The sequence below is a fragment of the Pelophylax lessonae genome (assembly GCF_965119305.1).
Source record: "Pelophylax lessonae genome assembly, chromosome: 3".
In the NCBI taxonomy this organism is placed as follows: domain Eukaryota; kingdom Metazoa; phylum Chordata; class Amphibia; order Anura; family Ranidae; genus Pelophylax; species Pelophylax lessonae.
The window spans coordinates 298,214,541-298,230,944 of NC_138770.1; positions in this window are offsets into that span (position 1 = coordinate 298,214,541).

Sequence of the window (16,404 nt, forward strand, 5' to 3'; positions counted from 1 at the left end):
AGAGACACGGGAGAGTATCTGCTCTAGTGCACATTGATGGATTGAGATTGGACTCTGGTAAGTATAAGGGGGGACTGGGGGGGAGGGGGGTTGCTATACACAGATGGTAATGAAGGTAAAAAACTTTCCTGTGTTTTTCTGCCTCCCTGTAACATCCTCCATGGGTTGCTGAACCTCTTATCCCCCCCCCCCCTCACTTCCATATGCATGGAACGAGCAGTCCACGATGGTTGCAATCATGTGCACTGCTCTATGAACACTACACATTTCATAGTCCAAAACCCATCTTAGGTGTAAGAGGGAGGTTGAGTATGTAGCCAGGTGCTTAGCTAGGAATGGAGAGTGAGAGAAACACTGGCTGTAGCTGCTCCCTGTTGCTGCTGTCCTGTGGTGCTGAACTGGTAAACAGCTATATCAGCAAGAGGAGGGAGCTGCTGAGCAGGAAGAGTTCAATAGTCAGGCAGCACTAGACTGTGGGAAATGTGGTCCAGAGGAGAGAGACTACTGTAATCAAGAGCTTTTGAACTGTATTTCCTGCAGGGAGACTGCCAGGAGGATGGGAAAGAGCTACATTTTCTAAAGTTTTACAGGACACTGTTTCCTCTTGTGGGGAGGGAGCCCCGAGAGTGCACATTGCTGTCCAATGCGCACCATTACTGCTGCATATCGGTGGCCTGAGTGGGATTGGGAGTGCTGAGTTCAGGTGTGCCAACAGCCATAGTCACCTGAGTGCAGAGCAGAGAGTGGACTTAATTCTTTGTGTGTCCGGGTGGCAAGCTGCAATATCATTTGGACTGTTGAGCTGCTGCTGTAGCAATTTACTATCTGCTGATAAAGACCGTTATGAACTGACCATACAGCCATATATTTCCCTTTTTGCTGCCTGCAGGCTTGATTGGGACTATTGTCATGTGCACCGATGGTATAACTGGGCCCCAACACTAGCTGACTGAAGATTTAAAACTAACGACTGCCCCTTTACAGCTGCAACAGAGAGACCTTTACCTTTTGCATTGCAACATATCCTAGCCATTCTTCTAGAGTGTACTCTAGATTAGTTAAAGTACTGTTATTCACATTGCAGTTCATGCTTATGTGCACTGTTTATTGCCGACTTTGCTTATTTATGAGTTAATCACATTCTAGTAGTACTGACCTCTGCTCTAAGTTAGCTTTGCATAGTGATTGTACTATCTAGCAGACTGTGTCTGAACCTACCTTCTTTATTCTAACCCGTACTAATACATTGAGTTCATTTTCCACTAAATGGTCTTGTGTCTATTTTCTGGTGCTAATTCACTGCCAAGTTAAAGGCATCTAAACACGTGTTGTTATAAGTGCTTGCTTGTCCATTAGTGGTGATTTGTGTCCACGTGGATGAGTGAACCCGTATTACATATTTGAGAGATAGATACTTTCATAGGGCAGAAGACAAATGGCCCACATCTTCAGTAAGACAGGATTTACTAGTATACTTTCAAAAGATGGGAGGAGACACAGATGTACCCCCATCTCTTTATACTGGTTGGTTTTGGGGAGTAGACCTTGAGTTTATATATCCTCTAAATAGCCTGGAGCATTTATATTGAATGTAAGAGGATATAATAACCCTCATGTTGTCTATAAGTGTATATCAAGAGAAGTTGAACCAATTAAACTTGGTAGATGTAAATATTACCACATAGAGATAAAACTTTGGTTCATTTATAGTGGCACTAACCTCACCCTATAATAGTGATGGCAAACCTTGACACCTCATATGTTTTGAAACTACATTTCCCATGATGCTCTTGCACTCTGCAGAGTAGTTGAGCATCATGGGAAATGTAGTTCCAAAACATCTGGGGTGCCAAGGTTCGCCATCGCTGCCCTATAGGCATTCCTCTTATGGTCATTTGCATACCTTTTATGATTTGCAATAAAGATTACATTTTAGATAAGTGGCCTTTTGGTACGTAGGGAAGCGCACCCTTGTCTACTTCTAGCTTAATTCCTGGTGCTAATTCACATTCAAGTTAAAGGCATCTAAACACGTGTTCTTCTAAGTGCTTTCAGCAACTTTCATTCAGCCTGGTGTTTTAGAGGTCCTGAGGTTGTACTTCATGCAATATAAAATATGTGGAGGAGCAAATGTGTACATTGTAAAGGTCACAAAAAATATATATTTTAAGCTAAACTGTTTTAAAATTTACAAAATTGTGCTTGCTAGAAATAAATGGTTCATTTTGTTAAAGTGGAACTTTACTCTCTCAATCAACACAGACTATTTTGAATTCCTTATGTTGCTAGCATTAGTAAATAGGAAAGTATATCCTATTTACTTGATTTAAACATATTTTTTACATTAGTTCAGTTACTTTCTGGTTTCCCGGCCTAAGCAAATGATGTCATGCATTCCAGTAATCCTCAGGAGGAGTTTTCTAAGCAAGGCACATCCTGCCTGCATGCCTGAGCTAAAGGCAGATGGATTCTGCTGTGCATGCTGTGAGAAAGTGCAAAGCACTCTCTAAATGGTGCCCATGCCGAACAGCTGAACTTTGTTTACAATGCAGCAAAGCAGTCACTCAGCATGGAACCCAGACACAAAGGGAAGATTTCTATAGCAGAGATGTCTACTTCAGTAATTTCCAGCTTCTAGAGGGATTCCGCAGGTCTGGTATATATAGAGTTACATTGGTCCAAGCTGAACCTATGTTACATAAACATACCTCCCAACTTTTGAACTTCGCAATGAGGGACACTGAAAGAGAAACAAAACCTACGGGCAAATTGTGGGTGTGGCCAATTGCTTAGCAGTGGGAGGGGCTTAAGGGATAGGGTAAACAAAACCCAGACTTCCTAGTACTCATAAAATATGCTTTGATTGCTCAGCCTACCTTAAAGAAGAACTTCATTAAAATAGTCAGAGACTGCATAGCAACCAGCAACTATTGAGACAATGAAGACTTTGGTGAGAAGTATATAATGTACAGTATTGTGTATATAGTGCAGGAGAGTGTAATGTACAAAATGCAGGAGACAGGAGTATGTAATGTACAGAATGCAGGAGACAGGAGTATGTAATGTACAGAATGCAGGGGTCGGACTCTGCACCATCCACCCCCCCAGCTCAATACACTGCAAATGCCCACCCAGCTCCATACACCCCCCCCCATCCACCCCAAATGCCCCCAGCAGCTCTATCCACCTCAAATGCCCACCCTAGCTCCATCCACCCCAAGTGCCCACCCTAGCACTATCTATCCCAAACACCCATCCAACCTCCAAACACTCCAAATGCCCACCCCAGCTACATCCACCCCAAATGCCCCCAGCTCCATCCAACCCAAATGCCACCTTTCATTCGCTATTGTCACACAATGGGTGGACTCAGGGTGCACTGCTCTGCACCCCGGGTCCACCCTTCTGATCGGGAGCCTAAGACGAGGGCAGAGCTGGGAGGAGCAGGGGGTGGGCAGCAGAGATGGACGGGAGGCATTATCGGAGACATTATCTCACAGGACACCAGCGGCCAGATTTTCCAGGACTTCAGCCCAGCTCCGCGGGACCCCGGGACCCCCTTCAAAGTGCGGGACAGTCCCACGGATTCCGGGACAGTTGGGAGGTATGAGAGAGCTCAGGATACAGGATGGAGGGGGGATGGACAGAGTTCTCAGGATACAGGATGGAGGGGGATGGACAGAGAGCTCAGGATATAGGATGGATGGACAGAGAGCTCAGGATATAGGATGGATGGACAGAGTTCTCAGGGTACAGGATGGAGGGGGGATGGACAGAGAGCTCAGGATACAGGATGGATGGACAGAGAGCTCAGGATATAGGATGGAGGGGGATGGACAGAGAGCTCAGGATACAGGATGGAGGGGGGATGGACAGAGAGCTCAGGATACAGGATGGATGGACAGAGAGCTCAGGATATAGGATGGAGGGGGGATGGACAGAGAGCTCAGGATACAGGATGGAGGGGGGATGGACAGGGTTCTCAGGATACAGACTTTTGGTCAGTGTTTGGAGAGCAGAAGAGGAGAGTCTGTTCTGTCTCAGCATCGATTGTACCTGTGACCTTCTTGTAGACCCCCAGTCTGTAAGTGTGTGCAGCAGGTTGAATGATGGCTTTAACAGATAGTTTACTCAATGAATAAAGACTCCAGAGGTGTTCTCCAATGCTTCTTTATGCTTCAAGTTAGCAAAGGCATAAACATAGAGGCTTTTCCATAGATAAATTTCCAATGAAGTTACACAGCTTCCACACTCTGCAGTCTCCTCATAACAACTAAACAAAATGGGAGTTACAGCAGGAAATGGAGGATGGGAGAAACCATCTAGCCAGAAACAGCAGGGGTGCAAGGAAGATACCAATAACATAGCATAACAACATGTAATAACAACTGCTTGACAGTTAAAGCTGCGTGGCAGCACACTCCCCGCCTGGTATCGTGAGATACCACTACACAATTATTTTTCATAAACATACAATTAACATAGCATACAGTAGAATGCTATGTAGCCCTCTCCTCTAAGCTAACTATGCTAGAGATCTAAGTGACTCCTTCACATAACACTGAATCAGAATTTTTGGAAGCAGGCATAATTAGGACTGTCTCAGTGACTGGTCTCAGGAAGGTTTTTGGGCTCCCGTCCTTTACAATCCTGACTTCCACACTTCGGACCTTTACATCATCACTAGCAATGGCCTTTGTAATAACTCCAACTGGCCACTGGATCCGGTGAGTTTGCTTGTCCTTTAGAAAAACCAGGTCCCCTTCCTTTAAGTTAGGCTTCTGGGTATGCCACTTTTTACGTCCTTGGAGAAGTGTGAGGTATTCCCTCCTCCATCTGTCCCAGAAACAATCTGCAAGGTATTGAGCGTATCTCCATTGATGTTTATATATGTCCTTTTCATCAAAGATGCTCTTTGGCACTGGGATCTGTCCAATTTTCCGGCTCAATAATGCAGCTGGAGTTAAAACAGTTGGACATTCTGGGTCTGTGGATACAGCTGTCAGCGGTCTTAAGTTGATTATTGCTGCAACCTCAGCAAGGAATGTAGGAGGTACTTCATGGGTAAGACGTGAAGAACTCACATCGAGCAACATAGAATCCAGTATGCGCCTTGCCATCCCAATCATACGTTCCCATGCTCCGCCCATGTGTGAAGCGTGTGGTAGGTTGAATTTCCACTGGTTTGCAGTGGCGGAGAAGGTGGTCCTTGGAGGTGGCTCTGTCTGAGAAGCTCGCTCCCGCAGGGGTTTGTTAATGCTCTGGGACGCTCTCTCGCTATAATTGAACTGGTTGGTCAGTTTTCTCTCCTTGTTCCTGGATGGTATTTCCTCACCTTCTGTCCATTCTTCACTAGCCTGAGCGTCAGACTTCCCATCTGTATCTTTGTCTCCCGGCTCTGTGGAGTCGTTGGTCTGAGTCTCTTCAATGACTCCCAACTTTGCCCCCTGTCGCCGCGCTTCATCAGAGTCTTTGTGTGACATGTTTCCATCCAGGGAGAAGTGTACGGCCAGCTGGTCCACGATGCTAATGGGTTTGTAGGCCCATTCCTTAAAACTGTACCTCACAATGTTCTGGGGGGCATGAGGGTTGTTTGCAGTCAGGATACGAGTGAATTCCTCCTTAAGTTCAGCCTCGCTGAGTTCCAGCTGGTCTGGAGGCTTAACCAGAGTCTTGGCCTGCATCCATTCATCAGCTCCATCCCCCATATCTGTGGAGTCATCTTCATCCTCCAAATTTCTTCTTGAGCAGATGTTGGAACTCAATGCTACAACTTCAGGCCGGATATCCGGATTAGTATCTGGATCCTCCAGGTGGAAATCGATATCTTCTTCTGAGTTTGTAGAAGACTGGTCCATTAAAAACTTGGGTCCTGAAAACCAAATGGTTTGTGTGAGGACAACTGCTGGCACTAAAATCTTCTGCATGAATGCTAGAAAGTGTTCTTGCTTCTCAGGTATGTTACGGAGAGTTTTCTTCAGTGCAGCAAATCTGGTTAAAGCTTGTTCTCGATTGTTAGGGAGAGTAAGCCTTGGTACTCGGAAGGGTAATGGAGCTACCCAACTGTTGGAATTGTCCTTGAAGTATTCTTCATCCATAATCTCGATGAACTCCTTGTCTTCGACTGAAGGGTCAATCTTGTTGTCATCACGAGTAGTCTGGTACACTGAATCCCCAAAGTCCTTTTGAGAAGTGAGCTTGCAGTTAATACTTTGAAGTGCTTGATATGGAACTTCATTTTTGAAATCAAGTCTTTCCTTCACATAATAGTGCGATGGACATTTCATCAATTGACAGGTAACATTGGTTTTGTAGGAAGCTACATCCAAGAGCTTGTGAGATTGGTCTAAACAGACTTCTCCTATTACCACCCATCCAAGATCAAGTTTCTGGGCCTGAGGAGCATCATCTGGACCGTTACATAACTCTCTTATTTTATGAACTCTAGGAATGTCTCTCCCTAGTAGAATCAAAATCTTAACATCCTTGTTAAGTGGTGGAATGTAGTTAGCAATGTGACTCAAATGAGGGTGATGACGTGCAACCTCTGGTGTGGGGATTTCTTCTCTGTTGTTCGGTAGCTGATCACATTCGATTAGCGTTGGAAGAGAAAACTCTGTGTCCTCATATTCTGATGCAACTACGAAGCCATGGGCTCTTCTTCCAGAAGTATTGACCTTTCCTGCACATGTCTGCAAGGTATAGGACCAGGTCTCTCCTTGAATGTTGAATAGGTCAAAGAATTCTGTACTGGCCAATGAGCGATTGCTCTGATCATCGAGTATGGCATACATTTTTATGGAATTTTGTGGACATCCTTCAGGAAAAACCCTTACAAGACATATCTTGCTACAAGACTTGCTATGAAGCCCTTCTCCACATACCTCTGTACACCTTGTGGTTACGGGGTTGGCATATTGCTCAGTTCTCTCCCCGCCATCATCTGATGTAGTCTTGAGGTTGCTGCCGGGTGAAGGTTTCCTTTTGAACAGGTCTGAATGAAGAGCGTCCACATGTTTGGCACTGTTACAGAGAGAACATCTGATGGCGATCTTACAGTCTCTAGCTAAATGATCGTAGGATGCACAACACTTAAAACAGATATTATGCTCTTTGAGAAATGACTTGCATTCTTCAATAGGCTTGTCCTTAAATGCATGACATTTGGAGAGAGAGTGTGGCGCATTAGGAATAGGACACTGTTGATTAAGATTGCTTGCTTTGATGTCTGTAGCTAAGACGTTGGATGCTATCGCGGTCTTCCTCACGGCAATAGGATGCCTTAAATCCTTGAATTTACTGTTGGTGGCAATACCCCTTGAAGTAGTTAAAGGAATGGTGGTTGTATCGGGATAGAAGAAGCTTGGGTCATTCTTGGATCTTGCAACCTTCCGCACGAACTCTGCAAAATAAGAAAAGGGAGGGAAGGAAACATGATGTTCATACTTATACTTTGATCCTACACTAGTCCACTTTCCCTGAAGATAACTAGGCAACTTTGCTACAATAGGATTTACGCCCTGAGCAGTGTCTAAATAGCTAAGTCCTGGTAAACTAGGATCTAACTTAGCAATTTCAAGTTCATGAAGGAGGTCACCTAACTCTCTAAGCTTATGATTGTCCTTAACAGAGATTTTAGGAAAGTCGTTTAGTCTCTGGAATAAGGCAGATTCAATGACTTCGGGGCTCCCATAGTCTTGTTCTAGACGTTCCCAGGCAGCATCAAGGCCTGCTTTAAAGTTATAAATGTAGACAGATTTAAATCTCTTTACTTGTTCTGAAGATTGACGCCCCAACCACTTTATTAGTAAGTCAAGTTCTGCTTGAGGTTCAATGTCCAAGTTCTTGGTTACCGCCTTAAATGTAGATCTCCAACTCCTGTAGTTCTCTGGGCGGTCATCAAATCTAGACAGTCCAGTTGTAATCAACTCTCATCGAATCATATACTTGCTGAACTCTGCAATGTCAGTGCTTTTAGTTTTTATAGCCACAGGGTCTACTGATGGTGCGCCGTCTTGGACCATGGTTGGTATCTGATGTTGGCTGGTAGGTAGAGAGAAAGGTGTTGCAGATGGGTTTAATTTAGGTAAGGGTCTGTCGTCTGAAGGTCTCTGAGCATTTGAAGTCAAAGAGAGCTGTATCAAAGGGGGTATAGAGTTCATTCTGTAGTCTTCTGCTGTGCCCTTGTAATCTCATCTCATAGGGTTGTGGTGGCACATGAGCTGCGTAGGTTGATTCACTTGATTTTGTGACGTGGGGTAGTTGTGGAGGGTCTCTGTTAGTAGGTGTGTCTAGTTGACCAGCTTGCTTTGGCGACACATTGCCTTCTGATCCACTTGCTGGATTATTATGAGAAGAATCTCCAACTGTAGGTAGGACTGTATTGTCGTGGTTCTGAGTTAAGACAAACTGTAGGGTCCTTTCAACAGGGTCTTGACAAGCAGGCAAGCTGGTACAAGCTGCTCCTTCTTCTTCCAATAGGGCTTGTTCCAAGACAGATAACTCTGCTAAAGCTACTTCCTTTTCTCTGTTCTTCTGAAGAATTTCTAGCTGAGCCTCTGTTTCTGCTTGTATTCTTGCTTGAATGCGTTTAGCTTCTGCTTCCTTGCATTTAGCTTCTGCCTCCTTGCATTTAGCTTCTGCCTTGAAGGCTGCTTCTTTTTCAGAGCAGGCGGCTTGAACCTGGGCTACTGCAACCTTTTGGCGAGCTTTGAGAATTTGGTCGCTCAGTATTGACCTTATAGAGCAGGACCGGAATGACTTAGAAGAAGATTTATGATATGAGCGGGCAGACCTAGAAGATTTTCCTGAGTGTCTGGAAGAAGCAGAGTTACAGGATGTAGTTTCATGTAGCTGTGCCAATCTACCTTCTATCTGTGCCTTTGCTTCAAGATATGTGCTATGCCTCTGCTGGTCATTAGAAGTAAAGTCCTTTAATTCCAATGCAGCTTCCTCTATGTTGGAATGTGACAATAGGGAATAGTACTTCTCAGAAAGTCTTTTATAATTTTCAAATGCCCTTGAGAGAGCAGTGTTCAATTGCTCAGAATTGTTGCTAGTTTCATTAGTGGCTGTTATACAACTTAAAGTCTTTTCCCATAATGCAGTCAGGATACTAGATGTTTCTTCCTTACTTGCTTCATAAACCTCCCTTGCCTTCAAGGATGGATGAGGGGCTCTGACAGGAGGAGCAGAATGAAGTAAGGAGTCTGCTTTATCTTGACTAAATGCAGGTAATTCTGTGAGATCTCTGTCAGACATAATAAGTACTGTAGTTTTGGTGTCTTGTTAGAAATTTGCCAGAGCTCAGCTCTGTAAGTAGTGACTTTGGTTAGTAAGCAGGCTGGGCTGAGGTATTTGTTGTTACAATAGTTGGCTAGTGCTGAAAACTAGTTCAGACTGGATAGCTCAGCAAAGAAGGCTGTAATAGTAATGAAGCATTCAGTAGGTGTCTGGTTTCATATGCAGAGTAATGCTTCTGGTGACACACAGGCAAGTGTGGTACTCACGTTTCTGAAGCTGCAGATACCTGTGATGGATGCTTCTGGAAATTTACTTCAAGTACTTCTTGGAAATTTACTTTCTGAAGCTGTATATTACCATGGAAATTTACTTTCTGAAGCTGTATATTCTTGGAAATTTACTTTCTGAAGCTGCAGAGATAACTGTGTGATGGATTCATGGAAATTTACTATTCTGTCTCAGCATCGATTGTACCTGTGACCTTCTTGTAGACCCCCAGTCTGTAAGTGTGTGCAGCAGGTTGAATGATGGCTTTAACAGATAGTTTACTCAATGAATAAAGACTCCAGAGGTGTTCTCCAATGCTTCTTTATGCTTCAAGTTAGCAAAGGCATAAACATAGAGGCTTTTCCATAGATACATTTCCAATGAAGTTACACATCACCAATCACCAATGAACACACTGACTCTTACAATAATTTGTGGACTATTATTCCCACAATGGTCAACAGCACATTGGGTTTAAGAGGATCACACAGCCTCTAATCCAGATCAATCGTATGTCCAAGCCACTCATCAGCACCCAAGATTGGGCACATATAGATCAGGAAAAAGCCAATAGAAGAGTCTCATAGAGTAGTAAATTAGTTCCAATTTATTGAAAGATAAAATTACACTCACCAGATAATTGGTAAAAAAAAACGCCTGTAGAACAATGAACGTATAATGTTTCAATCCAACAAAATGGCCGACCTCCAGACGTGATGATGTCTGCGCAGAGCCAGCTCCTTCCAACGCGTTTCATCACATGGACATCATCAGGGGGCCCACAATACTCAGGTACTCACTATACTCAGGTACTTGCACTACTCAGGTACTCGCAATACTCACAATATGTAACTATGTTAAAAAAAAATACCTGCAATTCTTTTTCACGCTAGGCTGAAGTAGGGAGTCTTTAAATCACTGTCAGTTTGTTTTATTGATTTTTACAATTATTACAATTATCACAAACTTTGCTTTTTTCCCACCTGGTGATCCTGACCGTAAATCACTTCCTGTCTTTGGGTGACAATACTCATTCTCTGTACTGTATCTATGGAGGAACAGTGTTGTCACCCAATGACAGGACTACAGAACACACCCGCCTCTCTTTTTATTCAAAATATAAGGAGGGTATCTTTGCTGTCTGTAGAGGTAGCTGGGGACTAAGCTACCTGAAAACAGCCAGAAAAGACAGAGAACACAGGAAGTTATCTTCTCCTTATATTGTTGGCAGGATCAACATATATTTTTTTTGCACTTTTTGAAAAGATAAAACAAAATGCTTAACCAGCCAAAAGGTAGCAAATCAGAAACGTTCATTGCTATGGTTCACATACATTTTAAGGATAATGTTAATCTGATCACCTAATACTTTTTTACTAGAGCGTAGTGTGTTGTCCATTGTCAAACGAGCATGGGTGAGGGAGCTACGCATCCAATAATGTGTCCTATATGTAACTATATGTATCCAAATATGTAGCCTATCATCAGGTTTAAGCTTAGCAGGCTTACAGAATATCCATAATATTCCTAAAATTTTGGATTAAGTTGTATGAAACAGTAATATGATGAGTTGAAAAATGTTTCATTTGATCTGCTGGAAATTACTGCGGAATGCACAAAAAAAAAAAATGTCTTAGGTGGCAATCCTTATACCCATCCACAAAATTGTGTTTTGTGGGTTTCCTTCCCCAGTGGATATTGAGTAATGAGAGTCATAAAACTTAAGCATAGTGCTGAGATACAGTGCTCAGTGCTTCAATGTATTTTTTGCAAAAGCAAAAGCTAATGTACGCCCTCTAGTGGTCTATTTGCAAGCACTTTTTCGTACATGAGGCCAATGGTAACTTATTATACTAAATTACACAAAAGCCTAGAATAGAAGAAAGTCCAAACATGTCAGTTCAAAAAAATACAAACTGAATATATAGAAAAGGTAAGAATTAAACCACATGAAATAATAAAAGGTAAATATTAAACCACAAACATTAAATATAATATGATAACACGGAGTGAAATGCTTTTCCTTGAACACGTGGCAATGTTATACATATATAGAATACATTCATTTTAAATTGCTTGCATTTTTTTTTTTTTTATTGCATAAATAATTTTGGACTACACAGCAGGTACAACCTTATATCGAACCAAAGCAACTCTTACTAACGTGCTTCCTCCAAATGCTACCCGTGTCTAAGGAGCTCTATCAGAATCATTTGCAATTTTTTTTTTTAAACAAGCCCGTACGCGTAAAGTAGGGAAATTACTATTGCTCCCTCTCTCCCTCTGGAAATGCTAGTTGCCTGGCTATCATGTTGCTTCACTAACCTCAAAATTTCAGCTACTGGCTGTAAAATAGGCAAATCGGGTTTTCTGACTTCTGTGATCATTTCTCTGAAAATTTTGAAGCCAGAGACAGCCAGACAACTAGCATTTTATAAAAATAGTCATAAATAGCAACCTAGCCATTTCCCTCAGGGCTGTTTTCCTTCACAGTATATTTTAATATCATTTTTCGTGCAGGCCAGTACATTCTAATATCTAAACCTAGTCACAAAATAAAAGATTTACTATGCCAGTTGTGCTCCTGCATCGTAACCTTGTCCCATTAGACCCTGATGGAGACTACAAGCTGCCATGCCCACACAGATTGCACAGGTAAAGCTCACCAATGGCATCAGAAAGATTCAGAACAAGGATATGAAGCAGATTCTGAAACACCTGGATGTAGACAGAGGCTGAAAGAGGCTGGAGAAGATTAGCAGCAATGAAAAAAAAGGATAAAACAAGCACATACAGTATTTTATGGTTACAAAATGACATAATACACAGTGCTTTAGGAAAATGAAATATCATTAAATTAGGATTTAATATTAAATTGGGGTTTCATCTTTGTTCTGTCCCACTTTTATGTATTCTTTCTGTGTTGTATTGAACTGCATCAGGTTATTACTGTTTTGCAATATGCTGACATCTAGTGGCAGCTTAGAGGCACTACAACTTGTTCACAACCAGTTCCTGCCCAGCCTATTACAATATGACGGCTGGGCGGGCCTCTCGTCGAACCGGGTGGACGTCGCATGATGTCTTCTGGGATCGGGACGCACATCGGCGCGATATGTCACCGGCTGGGTGACATATCGCGCCATATCGGGTGACATATGTTATCTGGACAAAGACGATGATTAACCACTTTACCACCGGAGGATTTTGCTGTCTTCCGTCCAGGCCACTTTTTGTGATTCGGCGCTGTGCGACTTTAACGGACAATTGCGCGGTCGTGCGACGCCGTACCCAAACGAAATTTACGTCCTTTTTTTCCCACAAACAGAGCTTTCTTTTGGTGGTATTTGATCACCTGTGCGATTTTTACTTTTTGCGCTATAAACAAAAAAAGAGCGTTTATTTTGAAAAAATAACAATATTTTTAACATCTTTTTATATGAAATTCCCCCCAAAAAATATGTAAAAATCAATTTTTTTTTAAATTTTTGGCCAATTTGTTTTCTGCTACCTATGTTTGGTAAAAAAAATCGCAATAAGCGTATTTTAAATGGTTTGCGCAAAAGTTATTGCGTTTACAAACTAAGGGAAAGATTTCTGTCATTTTTGGTGTTTTTTTTTTTAACGCGTAATGGCGGTGATCTGCGATTTTTTTTGCGGGACTGCGACATTGCGGTGGACAGATCGGACCCTTAACTGACATTTTTGACACTTTTGGGGGTACCAGTGACATTACTGCAGTAATCAGTGCTATATATATGCACTGTTACTGTATAAATGACACTGGCAGTGAAGGGGTTAATTTTATTGGAGAGGGAGGGGTTAATGTATGCCTAGTGCTTACTGACGTGTAGGGGGGGAGGTGACTGTGTGAGCCAGGGACAGATCGGATGTCCAGCTATGCTGAACAGTCCGATCTGTCACTCCCTGTCACTATAGAGATCCGCCCGCTGTGTTTACACACAGCGGGCGGATCTCCAGACTCGATCCCCGACGATCGGGTAAGAGCAGCGGCGATCGCCGCTGCTCCTCCCCTGGCCCGACTCCCGCTGTGAATGAAAACAGCGGGAGCGCGCCTCTGGCGGCGCGCGAGCGCCGCCTACAGGGGGAGGAGTCCAGCGACGTAGGTCTACGTCGCTGGACGGGAACGAGCCACTGTGCCGCAGTAGCAGCACAGTGGCCGGTGGGTAAGTGGTTAAGACTGTCTGCCAGTACCATGTGACCGTTGTGGCTATTCACATCCGGTCACATGACAGTTGTACACAATGGATGGCTTCCTTTCATGCCATTTAATGTTTACAATTGTGTTGCTAGCTGTGATTGGTCAGCGTGATCACATGATACAGACAGGGCCAATCACAGCCCAACTGTACCAAGTGATTAGCTCTGGCCAATCACAGCTAATCAAAACAAAAACTGAGTGAATCAGTTTAATTCAGTAAAATGCATGCTTATAGCAATGTAATGCACTGCTATAAGCAATTAATATGTATAAAAAAAAAAAAAACTCCTGATCACTTCAAAAGTAGTACAATGTTACTATACTAAAATTATATTAGCTTATTTAGAAAAAAGTAAAAAACCCAGTGGTGATTAAATACCACCAAAATAAATCTCCTAGCTGCGTGAAAAAAATTATAAAAATGTAGTTTAGGTACAGTGTTGCCTGACCAGGCAATTCTCATTCAAAGTGCAACAGCACTGAAAGTTGTTAATATGTTATTTTGTCATCTCCCTCTACCCCCTCCTGTTTAGTGCTAGTTAGTTCAGTCCTAGCTAGATCCTTCCTGTTTCTTCAATGTTTCTTCATTCACTGTTAGTACTATACAAATACAGGATAGCCCATTGTTGTCATACACTTCAAAAGGCTGGAAAAACATCCTCTGTACTGCAATTATCTGAAGCAAAATTGTGTTGGATACAACGTCTGTGCTTATTGAAGAGTAAGGGCTCTTTCACATGGGCGTTCCGTATGTCCGTTTTTCATCCCATCCGTTTCTCTATGTAAATACGGATGTCAGCGGATGACCATCCGCTGACATCCGTTTTTCGTCCTTTCAGTTCAGTTCAGTTTTTTGGAACGGAAGAGAAACCTATTTTTTCTTCCGTTCAAAAAACGGAACGGACACAAAAACGGATGTCAGTGGTGTCATCCGCTGACATCCGTATTTACATAGAGATACATTATGTCCGTTTTTAATCCCCAAACGGATGGGATGAAAAACGGACAGACGGACCGGATGACACAAGTGTCATCCGTGTCCGTTTCAAAAAAAAAAAAAAAAAGGACCTGATCGGGCAAAAAAAAAAAAACTGAACGCCCGTGTGAAAGAGCCCTTAAGCTGCCTGTGGATGGTGCCAAGTCAGGGGGGTGACAATACCTAAGTAGGTATATCAAAGCATCTAAAACAGCACCCACCTAACAATATCAAAAATGGGGAAGATTAGATGTAAATTTGGGTTTGAAGTTTGCTAGTTGATGTTTGGCAAAAAGGCAAACTAAATGGTCTGCTTACCCCCTTATTACTATCACTGCTAAATGTGGCAGCTGCCCACTTAGGCTGGTTGGTAGGTTTACAAGCTGCATTAAAAAGAAGGGGTGGGGATAGTGGCCGCCATCACTAACCAAATACTGCCATGGGCAAATTTGGTTAGTGACATAAGTCACTGTCCCATCCCCTTTGTTTACAAACCAGCTGTCAGGTGGAAATTGGTCACTCAAAGAGGAGTAGTGATGGGATTGGACATATATGTAGGTTTTCTTTTTTTTTTTTTGGCACGACAGTGGTTGCCATTCCTCGTGTTTGACAATGGGTTTACATTGAAGGCCATTTTTTTTTATTTTTTTTAATAAATGACTTGTCAGAGTGTGTGGTTTGTTATGTACTCATTACATATTTGTGAATGAGGGGGAGGCACTCTGTACACCTTACTCATTTGTGTGTGAGGGGGTAGCAAAGTCTGGGGGCTGCTTTATTTATAAAGGGGGATTACAGATTCTAATAAGCCCTCTGCTTACAGAACCCTAGAACCACCAGGCCAAGGTTGTGGGGACATTTTTAACCACTTCTGGACCGGAAGATTTTCCCCCTTAATGACCAGTCCATTTTTTTGCGATTCGGCATTGCATTATTTCAATGGATAATTGCGCTGTCGTGCGACACAGTACCCAGAAAAAAATTGATGCCTTTTTTTTGTCCCACAAATATAGCTTTCTTTTGGTGGTTTTTGATCACCTGTGCGATTTTTATTTTTTGCACTATAAAGAAAAAAGAGCGACAATTCTGAAAAAAAAAAAAAAAAAACAATATTTTTAGCTTTCTGCTCTAAGGATCCCAAAAAAATGTAAAAATCTAATTTTTTCATCATTTTTCATCATTTTAGGTCAATTTGTATTCTGCTATATATGTTTGGTAAAAAAAAAATCTCAATAAGCGTATTTTGATTGGTTTGCGCAAAAGTTATCGCGTCCACAAACTAGGGGAAAGACTTAGACAGACCCCTAACTGACATTTTTGACACTTTTGGGGGGAACCAGTGACATTACTACAGTAATCAGTACTAAAAATATGCACTGTAACTGTAATAATGACACTAGAGGGGAAGGGGTTAATCCAGGGGGGATCAAAGGGTTAATTGTGAGCCTAGGGAGTGTTTTCTAACTGTTGGGGGCGGGGGGTTGGCTTATGAAATCAATACAGAGACCTGTGATCCTAAATAGGAGGAAGACGGGAGCTCTGTATTGATTCATAAAGAGAACAACGGTCTGCTGTGTCTACAACAGCAGACCGCTGTTCTCTCTTCACAGGGGGCGATCGCTGGTGCCCGGCGGCAATCACGGCCCCCGGCCAAGTGGATCGGCTTCCCTGCTGATGAGTGGGCACGCATGCGCGC